The sequence below is a fragment of the Ranitomeya variabilis genome, chromosome 4 (assembly GCF_051348905.1).
Source record: "Ranitomeya variabilis isolate aRanVar5 chromosome 4, aRanVar5.hap1, whole genome shotgun sequence".
Classification (NCBI taxonomy): Eukaryota; Metazoa; Chordata; class Amphibia; order Anura; family Dendrobatidae; genus Ranitomeya; species Ranitomeya variabilis.
This window is the reverse complement of record NC_135235.1, coordinates 443,706,226-443,721,421: the sequence shown is the minus strand read 5'-3', so window position 1 is coordinate 443,721,421 and position 15,196 is coordinate 443,706,226.

Sequence of the window (15,196 nt, the reverse complement as noted above, 5' to 3'; positions counted from 1 at the left end):
ATAGGGGTAGTACGAATGTGGTACAGTACAATGGGTAGGAGCTCTCGCCATGAAGCTGTAGTCTCCTGCATCATTTTGGTCAATTGTCCCTTCAGTGTGCCGTTCAGTCTCTCAACTTTCCCACTGGATTGTGGATGGTACGGAGTACGGAGGGCTACAGTGGATCCAAGCATTGTCAGAACCTCCTGATATACATGAGAAGAAAAAGCCGGACCTTGGTCACTTTCAACGACTTCTGGAACACTATATCTGCATATGACTTCCATCACCAGTTTCCTTGCTGTAGTTCTTGCAGTCATGTTGGTAACGGGGAATGCTTCCGGCCAACTGGAGAACATGTCGACAACCACCAGACAATATTCATACCTTCCAGACTTAGGCAACGTGATGTGGTCCACCTGGAGCCTTTGCAAAGGATAGTCGGGCTTAGCAAGGTGCTTCGGGGGTACACATTGAAATTGACCGGGATTGCAGGTCTGACAGATGTTACCTGCACGGTTGAGTGCTGTCAGGACTGTAGAAATACCTGGAGCCCAGGAGAATTTTTGTACTAGGGCAAGGGCCTGTTTTTTTCCTCAATGTGTGGGCCCATGTGCCCACGTGGCAATAGCAGGGTACATCCGCTTATGGAGGCACACAAGTTGGTCCTTTTTCCAGAGACCATTGTCCAAACGTGCTGCATCAGCCTTCCACTGCTTCACTTCTTCCTTTGGGGACATTCTCTTCATCGTCATTAATCGGTCTTGTGGGGTCCGACAGATAACCTCAGTCTGGCATAGATCATCAGGTTCCTGTAGAGTCATTGTTTCTTGTAACTGTTTACGCTGAGTGCGTGTGGTCACCATAGTTGGTATGGTTGGTTCAACGGGTAGGAGAGCAGCAGCTTTTGCTTGCATATCCGCAAAGGCGTTACCAACTGTCTGTGGACTGTTCCTAAGACCGTGCGCCTTGACCTTGATAATGGCTACCTGAGTAGGTAATTTGATTGAGTCCATGAGGGTTTTAACAGCTTCAGCATTCTTCACTGGAGTAATAAACCCTCGATTGGCCCATAGGGCTCCGAAATCATGCGCAATACCAAATACATACTGTGAGTCCGTGTATATATTCGCCCGCCTGTCTTTGGCCAGAACACATGCAGTAGACAGAGCCTGAAGTTCTGCTTCTTGTGCTGGCTGTGAGGGCGGGAGCGCAGCTGCATGCACTACAGTGTCTTCCGTAGTAACAGCGTATCCGGTGTGGAATCTGCCAAACTCATCAGCATATCTTGAACCAACCGTGTATAACACCAGATCAGGATTTGGAAGTGGATTTTCACTGACATTTGATGGAGTAGCTGTCTCATCAGTCAGGAGTTGGGAACAGTCATGTTGGAGGTAATCCTCATCACTGCCATCCTTCTTGGGGACCGGCAGTAAAGTAGCGGGGTTGATTGTAGTACAGCGATGCAACTTGACGTAGTCAGGCAAAAGGAGTGAACACTGCAGCCGCAAGTGTCGTTATGCAGTCAAATGTCTTGGCTGTTGGAGTGTCAGTATTGCCGCAATATCATGCGGGGCAACAATGTGCGTCTCATGTCCAAGAATTATGTCTGAAGTCTTGTCAAGCAGCGAGTGAGTGGCGTGAACTGCCCTCATACAACTTGGTAATGCCCGGGCCACAGGGTCGAGGCGGGCCGAATAGTACCCCACTGGTCGTTGCCTATTGCCATGCGACTGTGTGAGCACCCCTGCTACGTGTCCTTCATTCTCAGACACATACAAATGGAACGGTCGAGTATAGTCTGGGATGCCCAAGGCAGGGGCGGAAGCAATAAGCCACTTTAATTCAGAGAAGGCATTATAAAGGCTTTCCATACAAACCAGTGATCTTTCCTTATAGTTCATTATACCGTCTTTTAAGGCATTGTAGAGGGGTTGCAGTATGCGGGATGCGTCCGGTATCCACTGACGACAATAAGTACATAGTCCAAGAAAACGCTGGAGTTTAGTTTCATCTTTCGGAAAAGAAAGGGAGCTGACGGCTATCTTTCTTTCTTTTGTGAGGTGTCTGACACCTTGAAGGAGACAGTGACCCAAAAATATCACTGGACCAAGGCAGAACTGAAGTTTCGAGGCTGAAACCCGACAGTTCAGATCTGCTAGATACTTGAGGAGGCTAACAGTGGCAGCAAAGGCTTCCTGCTCTGTTCGTGCACACAACAAAAGATCATCCACATACTGAAGCAGTGTGACATAGGGGTGATCTAACTGCCAGGATAAAAGACACTCGCCCATATTTTTTGCAAACTGATTGGGACTGTTTGGGGCCACTTGTGGCATAACTGTCCACGTCAATTGTCATCCCTGATAAGTGAATGCAAACAGAACCTAGCACGGCGGAGCTGGGGAGTGAGATTCCCAGACATAGGGTTAAAAGGGATATTGGAGTAGGGAACTGAATTTGTGTACGGGAGGAGGGCAGGAGCTGAAGTCTGCTGCTGCGCAGGCCACTGATAAGGAATGGGCTGTGTGCTTGTAGCTGGGGTGGGGGCCGGACTTGGAGCAGGAATTGCTGCAGCTACTGGTTTAACCATTGTCTTTCCTGCTGATGCAGATCGGGCTAAATTATTCTGAAAACTTTTTACTATTTTCAATGCATCATCCGGAGTGGAATTCTTGATGTCAGGTCTAACTGACATTATTGCCTCTTTCAATTCAGGTTTAAGGCCGGACATCAAAGCTGCTACAAAAAGATGTGTATGGGCTTTATTATACAATGAGAATTCCCTATCTTTAAATACTACCATAAGATGCCCATAGAACTTCTCGGCAGTCCAGGATATATTGGTGTCTTGGGGTTAAGGGGCATAGGGCTTACAGTCGGAAGAAGAGGTTTGATTTCCTGGGGAGGGACCATATTATCTAATAGGGAGATGCCTGTCCCAGATCTTCATTTTTAATTGTTCGTTTTTCTAGCACATTACCCTCAATCACTTCCTCAATTCCTTCCTGCACCACAAAACATCCAGTCACTTTCTCAGTCTTTGTCATAGTAGTAGAAAGCTTTCCTTTTTCAACATAGCAATAACCGAAACAATCAGAACTCACTTCCTCTGTTGATCCTCAATTTGCTATATATCAATAACTCAACTTGAAGCAGGTGAATCTTTTACCAGTCTTTCAATCACACTGATAACCAAACAATCACTTACAAGCTTCCTTCAAAACTAGGCACCATATTTTACTTCCAACTTCAACTTACAATATTTCTTTCTACTTCAATACAGTACTGTTGCTTTAAACAAAACACAGATCTCTCAGCACGTACTACACCAAGGACAGAATATACAGAGAATCTTGAGAGCAGCTACATGCCCCCTCCCATCCAAGACTTCAGCAGAGATAAGAACTCACAGCATTCCTCAACACAGAACGGAGAAACTCAAAAGCAATCGCGCAGCTGCTTAGACTGTCCCTCCCATCAGATTTTTAGAAATGTAGTGTCTTCCACACAGAAACAGAATGCAGCAGTTCTCAGATTTAATTAATTTCTACAAAACCTTCATCACAAATATCCAAACTCTTCTTTTTCTTCCACGGAAACATGATTCTCCTTTAGAGCTAAATATCCTTACTTCACTTGTGCACAGTACTGGAGCGGCTGTTCAGACTGTTCCACCAGGTCTATATGTCCCTCACTGGGACAACCCAAAATTCAACTCGGTACTCAGTGAAAGGAGGGCGTCTCCGACTATCCCTCCGGACACCTCTAGTCATATATATATCTATATATTCCTGAGTTACGTATCCTACCCAATCTTCGATCACCGTACCTGATTCTAACAGTGATCAGGATTTCAGGATATTTTGACTAAAAAGAGAATTACATCACTGGTCAATCCGGGGTGTCCGTCCCTTATGAGGTACTGTTTGAGCACTGGGCCCCCAACGGAACTACACCTCTATATGATTTCACCCAAGAATCACCCCACCATCGGGGACAACCTCAGATCCTCTTTGCAGCAACAAACACAGGAAAACCACACCAAACGGTCAGTCTGAACAGTATAACTGCCAATTTACCGTAGTTATCGTGGGGGATTATCAGTCCCAATTTCCAGTGCCTGTGTCCGGTCCGAGGGTCCTTTGTCTTGTTGTCCTCCGGGGGGCAGAAGTGTTCCTATTTGGGGGCCCCATGTTGGGCACCAAGCTGTTGATGGAGGATCTGGAGTGACCCTTCACGGTTGACTCAGTGATTTTCAAATTGATCCACAGAGCGTTGCCGGCAAATGAAAATGACCAGACGGAGACATGTGTCTCTATTTGGGAGGATCGAGCAGATCTCAAAGCCCCGTTTACTGTGTCGCACTTTTCATAATCTTAGCAAGTTACACTTCAACCAATCAACATAAGAACACGCTCACAGTTCTTAACCTATAAGAATGCAGGAACAGCCTGTACGTCAAGGTCTCGTAGAGCAATACACCTTCAGTCTCATGCTCTTGTTAAAACTAGAACAATTAAGGCCTCATAACAGCTATGAACTTTTACCTTGTAACAGAATTTATCTCAAAACAGCAAGATGGAGTCGAAAAGCACAAAATGAAGCCTACTTTAATTTTTCTTAACCAAATACTAGGCCTAAATAAAGAAAGCACTTCCATAAATGCAAGAACAATCAAAGGAACAACCGGAAGCTTGAATGCCAGTAAAAATATCAATATTTTATTAATCACAAAAACAAATAAAAACAAATCTCATAGTAGCCAGTGGAGATACATGTGACAGAATAATACTGTCTGCATACAGGAATATGCCACAAAATCAAGTGATACATATACACATGCCTGGAATAATAGCAAAACAGTTGTTGTACAACTATCCAAAAATGTCTATATATGATCTATAATGTTACAGTGAACCATAAAGGGAAGGGTTAACACCATAAGGTACAGTATATAGCAAACATGCTTAAAAGCAAAAAAGGAAACCCTATTCAGTAAAACAGAACATATAGCATATTGCACCACTATTAAAAGGTGCATATAGTGCATATAAACGGCATGAGAGTAAGTAAGGGCATATTACCTAAATACGCAGCTCAGTACAGGGGTCGCCTCCATGCCACGCTGCATTGATGTAGTGACTAGTGTTGAGCGATACCTTCCGATATTTGAAAGTATCGGTATCGGATTGGATCGGCCGATATCCAAAAAATATCGGATATCGCCGATACCCGATACCAATACAAGTCAATGGGACACAAATATCGGAAGTGATCCTGGATGGTTCCCAGGGTCTGAAGGAGAGGAAACTCTCCTTCAGGCCCTGGGATCCATATTCATGTAAAAAATGAAGAATAAAAATAAAAAATATGGATATACTCACCCTCAGACGGCCCCTGGCTGTCACCGCTGCAAGCGTCTGCCTCCGTTCCTAAGAATGCAGAGTGAAGGACCTTCGATGACGTCGCGGCTTGTGATTGGTCACGTGACCGCTCATGTGACCGCTCACGCGACCAATCACAAGCCGCGACGTCATCACAGGTCCTACACTCACTGCATTCTTAGGAACGGAGGCTGCCGGTTGCACGGCTGAGGTCCGGGTCCGTCGGAGGGGTGAGTATATCCATATTTTTTATTTTTATTCTTTATTTTTTACATGAATATGGATCCCAGGGCCTGAAGGAGAGTCTCCTCTCCTCCAGACCCTGGGAACCATACGCACCGCACATGCCTGGGAACTTATAGGAACTTCCGATTCCGATTTCCGATATCACAAAAATATCGGAACTTTGTATCAGAATTCCGATACAGCGAATATCGGCCGATACCCGATATTTGCAGTATCGGAATGCTCAACACTAGTAGTAACTGATGCCAAATGCATTTGCTGAACATACATTTCAGTAGGCCAATATTTCGGATTTTAAAAGCATTTTTTTCAAGCTGTTGTTATAAAGAGTTCTAATTTACTGAGATAATGACTTCTGTGTTTTCATTGGCTGTAAGCCGTAATAATCAATAGTAACAGAAATAAACACTTTAAATAGATCACAGTTTGTAATGACTCTATCTAATATATGAGTTTCACTTTTTGTATTGAAGAACTGAAATAAATTAACTTTTTGATGATATTCTAATTTTTTGAGATGCACCTGTATTTCAGCTAAATGTGCGTTCATATTTGTTTTATTTGTCAGCAACCTGTTGGAGAGTTGCTCCAAGTAGGTATAGGCTTGAGGGAGTGAAGCATGGGAACCCTTTACTACAATCTGTTAGGGATTGTTCAATATGCCTCCTGTGAATAATATTGGAGATATAATTCCATGTCAATCATTCGTATCCTATTTGGCATGGGATTATAAATACCCCTTGAGTGTGCAGTTGTAACAGAACACCAAGCAGCAGCATGGAGTGGCAATAGTCAAAGAGCTGTAAGTGACAGAACTCACACCTTGACCAGCTCAGAGTAGAACAAAGGGCTTGCTGCCATATGGAGACCATGTGTTCAAAATTGATTTGTTAAGTCAGTTATGATTCCATAAGGACCTATGGAGATACTATACATCCTAGCTGTACATCGTGCATATTTTACTGATCTATGGACCGGACCGAATGCCTTCTTAGTTCTCAATCTGTTCTCACACCCAAGGGTATGGAGATACATAGAACAGCTACTAGAAGCCAGGTAGTAAAGCTGCGTTTGGTGTAAAAACGTAGCAGGAGCCTGGCTTGATCTGATGGCACCAGAACCGCTGCCCTACGACCTTCCAGATAGGAGTTATGATCTTTCATAGGTTTTGGAGATTTTGGGTGGAAAAGGGTGTGACCAATTTAGGGATGAAATGCTTCTGTAAAGCATGGCCTAATGCTTTTTTTCTAGGGAGGTCACAACAACATATCGTGTGGGGAGAAGTCAAGCAACAGAGGGGACCACAAGCCTCCATGTGGCAGCCCCTCCCTTGTAAGCCAGCCCTTCCATCTGACTGGCAACTGACTCTTAATATCTGCATATATCTGTTGCACTTCACCTGTATTTGCATATTTGACCATTATATATGTATATCTATTGTGTATATAGTGTATTGTTTAGTGTGCTCCCTGGTCCAATATAATCCCGTTAACGTACCAGGCTTATATTGAATGAGGAACTGGCAGCAGTTCTACCGCGCTGATAAGGTTCTGTTTCACTGGGGCTAGTGAAAGGGACCTCTCAGCCTGTCAGGGCTGTGAGCGAGTATGATGCCATGTCAGTAACTGTGTGGGCCACCTCCTCTCACTCCCTGCACCTTCCTGGGCCTGTGTGGACAGGGGGTGTCTGTGTAAATTTGTTCCAATCTGACTTTACTTGCCTCCATAGTGGGTGGGGTGGCAAGGTGCAGATCCTTCACAAGTGGTGGCAGCAGTGGGATTCTGAGTGATCTTTCTGGTGTCATCCTTCACACCTCCTTTAGTTCCATCTGCTTGTGTATACTGGCTTTAAAACAACCATTGATAGGTAAACAATTACCAATTGATGCTCCTTTAGTTCACCAGCCGGTTCATGTAACTTGATCTATTTTCGATGCTGTTGGACCCTGGAACCTGTTATCTATATCAGTAGGATGTGGCTGTCTTTCTGAAATATCGGGGCAAAAATTGAACTTGACCTATGTACATACCAAAGGTAAGTGCCACACAGAGTGACATTACAAGATGAGAATTTTACATCACTGATTTACGTCTTGTTGCAATAAAGGCCTCTCCTACATAGACAACATCTTCCTTTATGTTCAAGAGCCATCTCTATAAACCAGAGATGAAATGTTTACAATGATTGTTTCTTGCTCTGATTGATGGACCTACCACATATGACATTAACTGCCTAGCCATCTTGTCTGATTGAGAGATGTTGCGAGTTACATAATACCTTTTTGTGATGATGATAATAATAATAATAATAATAATAACAAGAACCATGTATTTATAGAACAGTGGAAAGTTTGATCAGTTTTACCATTTTTAGAATTTCTTTCTTTTTTGAGTAATCTACATTGTTGAGGATATTGCCAAAGCCTTGGGGTCACTTACATTTAGAGGTCAATGATCTCCCCCCTTCTCTTTCCCACATTTAATTCTGTGTTTTAGATTGATTGAGTTTGGTTATCTCATAACCCTAAGGGCACGCTTTATGTTACATATACCGGAAATTACTTTGACCTTAATTAAACACTGGAGTCAAAATGCACTTTAATATTGATATAGCACAAAGAGCAGCGTACAGTGTAGCACATTACATTTCTACATAGCTACAGTCTGTATTTAATTGCAACATAAGATTAATTGCTCCGGATAAGAACTAGAATATAGCCTTCACCAGCTGAAAAACCATTCTCCTGTCCTGTAATACTTTTTGAAAGGTCCTTTGCCTCTAAATTTGGTTTGATCCCATGTAAAAGAGCAGTCCCAGTATAGAGCGGGGGGTGCCTAATCTGGCTCCTGTTTATGCTGGGATTACTTGTTTACCTGCAGGCACGGAATCAACTCAATGATAATTTCATAAGCGGAGACAAGTAGCAAAGAAGAAATTAAAGGAAAGGTGTCAGCAGGTTTGTGCACAGTAACCTACACACAGTGTCAGGTCGGCGCCGCTAGGGTAAGTTCACACAGGGCGTTTTTGCTGCGTTTTTTAATGCCAATTTTCAGCTGCTTTTTAAAGTACCAGCAAAGCCTATGAGATTTCAGAAATTTCATGCACACACATTGGTTTTTTGTGTGGTCAGTATTTTGTGCTTTGCAGTGTTTTTTTGAACATAGGGCGTGTCACTTCTTTCAGCGTTTTTCCAGCGTTTTTTCAGCTTTTTCCACCCATTGACTTGAATGGATGGTGAAAAAAGGCTGCAAATATGCAAGGTTGACTTTTCTTGCAGCGTATTTGCAAGGAGAGCCGATGTGATGTCACACTCGGCCCTGCTAAATCTAGATGGCAGGCTGCATGATTCGTCCATGCAGCCTGTCATCCAGCAGAGTGGACCTGATCCCCATTCACTTGAATGGGAGTTCTGACACTACAGTGTTTGACATGCTGTCATATGCATGATAGCACGGCAAACACCGCTTCTTTCCCGCCGGCCAGAGATCCGTGCTTTCCACGCTGTCAGAAGACAGCGGGAGCGCTCAGCTGTGATCGGAGGTGTAAACTTTACCTCTGATCACTGGTGTCAGCTGATGGGACTACTGATCTCACCATCTGACACCTACAGCCACTAATTACAGTGAGAGCAGGAGCAGCGAATGGGAGTTTTCATCTGCCGCTCCTGCGCTATAAATAATTTAAAAAAAAAACGGCGTGGGTTCCCCCTAATTTTGATAAACAGCCAGACAAAACTCACAGCTGTTAGCTTCAGCATGGCTAGTTATCAAGAATATAGGGGTCCTCACGCTTAAAAAAAAAAAAATTTAAATAAATAATTTTAAAAAACGGCGTGGGGTCCCCCCCATTTTTGACAACCAGCTTTGCTAAAGCTCATAGCTGGGGGCTGGTATTCTCAGGCTTGTAAGGGGCCATTGATATAGGCCCTCCAGCCTAAAAATGGCAGACCGCAGCTGCCCATAAAAGGTGCATCTATTAGATGCGCCAATTCTGGCACTTTGTCCTGCTCTTCCCATTTGCCCTGTAGCTGTGGCAAGTGGGGTAATGAGGGGTTAATGTCACCTTGCTATTGTAAGGTGACATTAAGCCAGCTTAGTAATGGAGATTTGTCAGAAAGAAAGCTATCCATTACTAATCCTATAGTAATTAAAGGGTTAAATAAACACACACACACGTAGAAAAAAGTATTTTAATGAAATAAAACAATACACACAATTTTGACCATCTTTTTATTGTTCTGCCATTCCAAAGCGAAGCCATCGATCTTCTGTAATAAAAATAAAATAAAAAAAGCAAAAGTATACTCTCTGATCCGACGTGGTCCAATATAACGAGTGTCCCATGCAGAATCTGGGGGAGATAAAACCTACAACCAGGACCGCTGCTAATGCGACCACTCCCGGCTGTAAGCGACTGGGGAATGAAGGAGACGGAGCGGGCGCAGGCTCAGTAACTAGCGGTGACGTCACCGAGCCTGCGCTCCCTCACAGCCTGCCTGGAGGTAACCTCTGCACCGTGGGAAAATGCCGGGGAAGAAGATACCGCAGGTAATCTATCTATTCTATCTATCGATCTATCTATCTATTCTATTTATCATCTATCTATTCTATCAATCGATCTATTCTATCAATCGATCTATTCTATCAATCTATCTATTCTATCTATTCATTCTATCTATTCTATCAATCTATCTATTCTATCAATTCATTCTATCTACAGGAAGTTGCTTATTTTCTCTGTGTGACTCAACTTTATTGGCATGCACAAAGAGAAAAAAAGCATGAAAAAAAGCACCAAAAGCGCAGCAAAAACGCACCTAAACCTGCAATTTTGGCGCAGCTTCTTTCCTGCCAAGATGATCAGGTTTTGCTGAAGAAAAAAACACAGCAAAAACGCCCTGTGTGAACTTATGCTGATTAAAATGATATCTGGGTGATGAAATCCACCTTGTGGTTGCTGTTTAATCTTTATTTTCAGTTGTGAGTTATGTTATGAGTTAGTTATTGAGTTAGTTTGATATGCTCATGTTCTGAGGCGGCCTGTGGGGGGTCTTCATGTGGTTCTCTGCCTAGCTGTTCATACTGATGGCTTCTGACAGGTCACTGATCCCTCAGTGACCTGCCCCCTGTTTTACATAATGAGTACTTTATGTATTGAAAAAAAAATCACCTTCAGTTTGATCGCATCTATAATGTGTATTTGATTCTTTTATTTGCTTGTATAAATAAACCAATAGATGCTTCTGTGCAGGCTTCGGCAGCGCCATCTTGCTAAAGAAAAAAAATTTCCTCCTCCAAGATGGCGCCACCGGCGCCTACGCAGTAACGTTTATCAGATTGTCAATAGATGCTGCGGTGCCAGCTTGCTAGAAAAAAAAGAAATCATCACTCACTCCTTTTTAGATGCAGACTAACGAGCAGATCTAATTTGATGCAGGTGTTAGTTTTGGGAATGAAAATATACAGGGTGATTCCATAATTTGTTCTCTCAGAATTGAGTGATTCCATAATTTTTCCCTATGCTTGGTTAAAAAAAGTAACCATTACTGACTATCACATATTTTGTGCTTGATTTCTTTTAGTGTTTCTCAAAGCCAGAAAGTTGCCATTTGAAATGACTTTAGTTTTGTGCCATGTCTGTGATCTGCTTTTTTTCTAGAAAATTAAACAACTGAATGAACATCCTCCAAGGCCGGTGATTACATAATTTTTGCCAGGGATTGTAGTAGTGTTTTCGTTTAAGTATTAGAGTGAATTATATTTATAATATTTATACTTAGACTTTTAAATATTGCTATGTCTACTCGCAACAATGTAACACCATGTATGTAAAAGCTCATTTTGGATAGAAGTATTATACTGTTATATATATATATATATATATATATATATATATATATATATATATATATATATATATATATATATATACATATATATATATATACATACATATATATATATATATTTATATATATATATATACACAGACCAAAAGTTTGGACACACCTTCTCATTTAAAGATTTTTCTGTATTTTCATGACTATGAAAATTGAAAATTCACACTGAAGGCATCAAAACTATGAATTAACACATGTAGAATTATATACTTAACAAAAAAGTGTGAAACAACTGAAAATATGTCTTCTATTCTAGGTTCTTCAAAGTAGCCACCTTTTGCTTTGATGACTGCTTTGCACACTCTTGGCATTCTCTTGATGAGCTTCAAGAGGTAGTCACCGGAAATGGCCTTCGAACAATCTTGAAGGAGTTCCCAGAGATGCTTAGCACTTGTTGGCCCTTTTGCCTTCACTCTGCGATCCAGCTCACCCCAAATCATCTCGATTGGGTTCAGGTCTGGTGACTGTGGAGGCCAGGTCATCTGGTGTAGCACCCCATCACTCTACTTCTTGGTCAAATAGCCCTTACACAGCCTGGTGGTGTGTTTGGGGTCATTGTCCAGTTGAAAAATAAATGATGGTCCAACTAAACGCAAACCGGATGGAATAGCATGTGCCGTTGTAAGATGCTGTGCTAGCCATGCTGGTTCAGTATGTCTTCGATTTTGAATAAATGCCCAACAGTGTCACCGGCAAAGCACCCCCAAACCATAAAACCTCCTCCTCCATGCTTCATGGTGGGAACCAGGCATGTAGAGTCCATCCATTCACCTTTCTGCATCGCACAAAGACACTGTGGTTGGAACCAAAGATCTCAAATTTGGACTCATCAGACCAAAACACAGATATCCACCGGTCTAATGTCCATTCCTTGTGTTATTTAGCCCAAACAAGTCTCTTCTGCTTGTTGCCTGTCTTAGCAGTGGTTTCCTAGCAGCTATTTTACCATGAAGGCCTGCTGCACAAAGTCTCCGCTTAACAGTTGTTGTAGAGATGTGTCTGCTGCTAGAACTCTGTGTGGCATTGACCTGGTCTCTAATCTGAGCTGCGGTTAACCTGCGATTTCTGAGGCTGGTGACTCGGATAAACTTATCCTCAGAAGCAGAGGTGACTCTTGGTCTTCCTTTCCTGGGGCGGTCCTCTTGTGAGCCAGTTTCTTTGTAGTTCTTGATGATTTTTGCAACTGCACTTGGGGACACTTTCAAAGTTTTCCTAATTTTTCGGACTGACTGACCTTCATTTCTTAAAGTAATGATGGCCACTCATTTTTCTTTACTTAGCTGCTTTTTTCTTGCCATAATACAAGTTCTAACAGTCTATTCAGTAGGACTATCAGCTGTGTATCCACCAGACTTCTGCACAACACAACTGATGGTCCCAACCCCATTTATAAGTCAAAATATCCCACTTATTAAACCTGACAGGGCACACCTGTGAAGTGAAAACCATTTCCGGTGACTACCTCTTGAAGCTCATCAAGAGAATGCCAAGAGTGTGCAAAGCAGTCATCAAAGCAAAAGGTGCCTACTTTGAAGAACCTAGAATATAAGACATATTTTCAGTTGTTTCACACTTTTTTGTTAAGTATATAGTTCTACATGTGGTAATTCATAGTTTTGATGCCTTCAGTGTGAATTTTCAATTTTCATAGTCATGAAAATACAGAAAAATCTTTAAATGAGAAGGTGTGTCTGTACTGTGTATATATATAAATATATATATATTTATATAAGAAAACTGAGTCTCTTTAGACGCTACCAGGTAAATATTTGTCTGGGAGGAGAACCTAAGTGATGGATTTCGGGTCCCGAACTGCTAATCCCTTCTAGGAACCTTCATAAATAAGAAAAGCTACACTACTTTATAGTGCTTTTGTATGTTGTTTGTTTTGTTGTTACCTGATGAAGGCTGCACTGTAAAAATAGCAGCCGAAATGTGTTGTACTGTATTTTAAAAATATTTTTTCCTTTTTTTTGGAATAAATTAACTTTTAGTAATAGATTTTCACTGGAAGTGGATATATTCAAGAAATCCTAAGGTGATTACTGACACATTCGCTTGGAGTTTTTTTTCACTTTGAATACTGTTTCTTCATACATCACCCCTCGCTCCGCATACTGTGTTCGCACACATTAACCCCCTCATACTCACCATTTTCCCCCTTCTTGGCTTACTATCCCTTCCTGGCTGCGACCTTACACTGTTCCCCCATGCTACTCTCCACACTACTCAGTCTTTATTCTGTGCCCACTCACACTTTTCTCCCCCATACTGTCTCCTTGCACTATTCCCATCAATAGTCTCCTTAGACATTTGCCATGTCATTCTCCATATTGCCTCCTCACACATTCCCCCAATTCTTCATACTGTATTCGCACCTGTCCCATCATCCTCGCTACCCATACTGTTTCCGCATACATTTTCCCCTGACTCCTCATACTGTGTCTGCACCCATTCCCCTATTTCCGCATCACACACAGTAAATCTCCCCAAGACCCGTTACATTAAATTTCCCCCACAAAGTAAATATCCCCCACACAGTAAATACCCCCACACAATAGCGTAGGAAGGGGGGTGCGGGGGGGGGCGGGCAGCCCCGGGCGGCACAATGCGGGGGTGGGTCACCGGGCCGTGGCCGGCGCTGCAGGCTGCAGCTGTTTAACGCTATTGACGTGCGGGCCCACGCCCGCACGTCAATAGTTAACAGCCGCCAGCCAATCTGAGGCTGGCAGCTGACGTCAGTCCCAGCGTGCATGTCGCCGGCGTCTGACGTCATTGTCAGTCGCCGGTGAGTGCACGCCCCTCATGTGCAGCTCCGCTGCCCAGGTTAGCCTGGCCTATGGGACTCTTCAGCCATGGTGGGGGTTATCTGTGTGGCCCTGGGGGGTACTTCTTAGGAAGGGGCTCTCTGCAGGGGACCCTTTCAGGCTTGCACTCTAAGGGTCTCTTGGAGGGGGGGAAATATTGACTTGCTACACTACACCCCTGAAAGGGCTCCTAGGGTGGCAATGTGAATCTGCAGGACCTCTTGGGGGTGGGATCGTATGAAACATGGGGTGGGCACCTTGGGTAAGGGGTGGGTGGGTAGACTGTGGTTCTGAGAGGCTTTGAGGGGACACAATGTGGCTTGGGGGGGCATTCTGCACCCTGGGGCCTTTTTGGCAGGAGGAGCTCTTTCAGGGGGGCACTTTGCAGCTCTGGGGGGCCTCTTGAGGAATGGGCACTCTGCTGCATATATAACTTTATGTATACAGCCCCTATGCAAAACTATGCATCCATGGTTCCCGTAGCATGACCCATCAGCAATTTGCAACAGTTTTTTTTTTTTCATTTACGGTATTTATTTTCCCTCCTGCCTTAACACGCAGCCATTGTTGCCCAGGGATTCTGGTTTGGAGCGAGGCGTGGGGCGCACCGCACCTTGTGCCCCAGTAATGGGTGGACTGATGTCATTGTGTGCAGTGTACCGTGCCTTCTTGGTGACTGTTACTGTTGTGCATCACAGGGAAGACCCCAGAGATTTGGGTTGTTTCCAGCTCTCAGGTGGGAAATTGACATAATCTATCTTGTCGTTCTTTCCATAGATTCACTTTGACCAGTTTAAAGAAGCCCTTATCGATGCCTTATCCAGCACACTGTCCAGTAAGGAAAGCTGCCCTGAACCAGGCACATGATCTGTTTT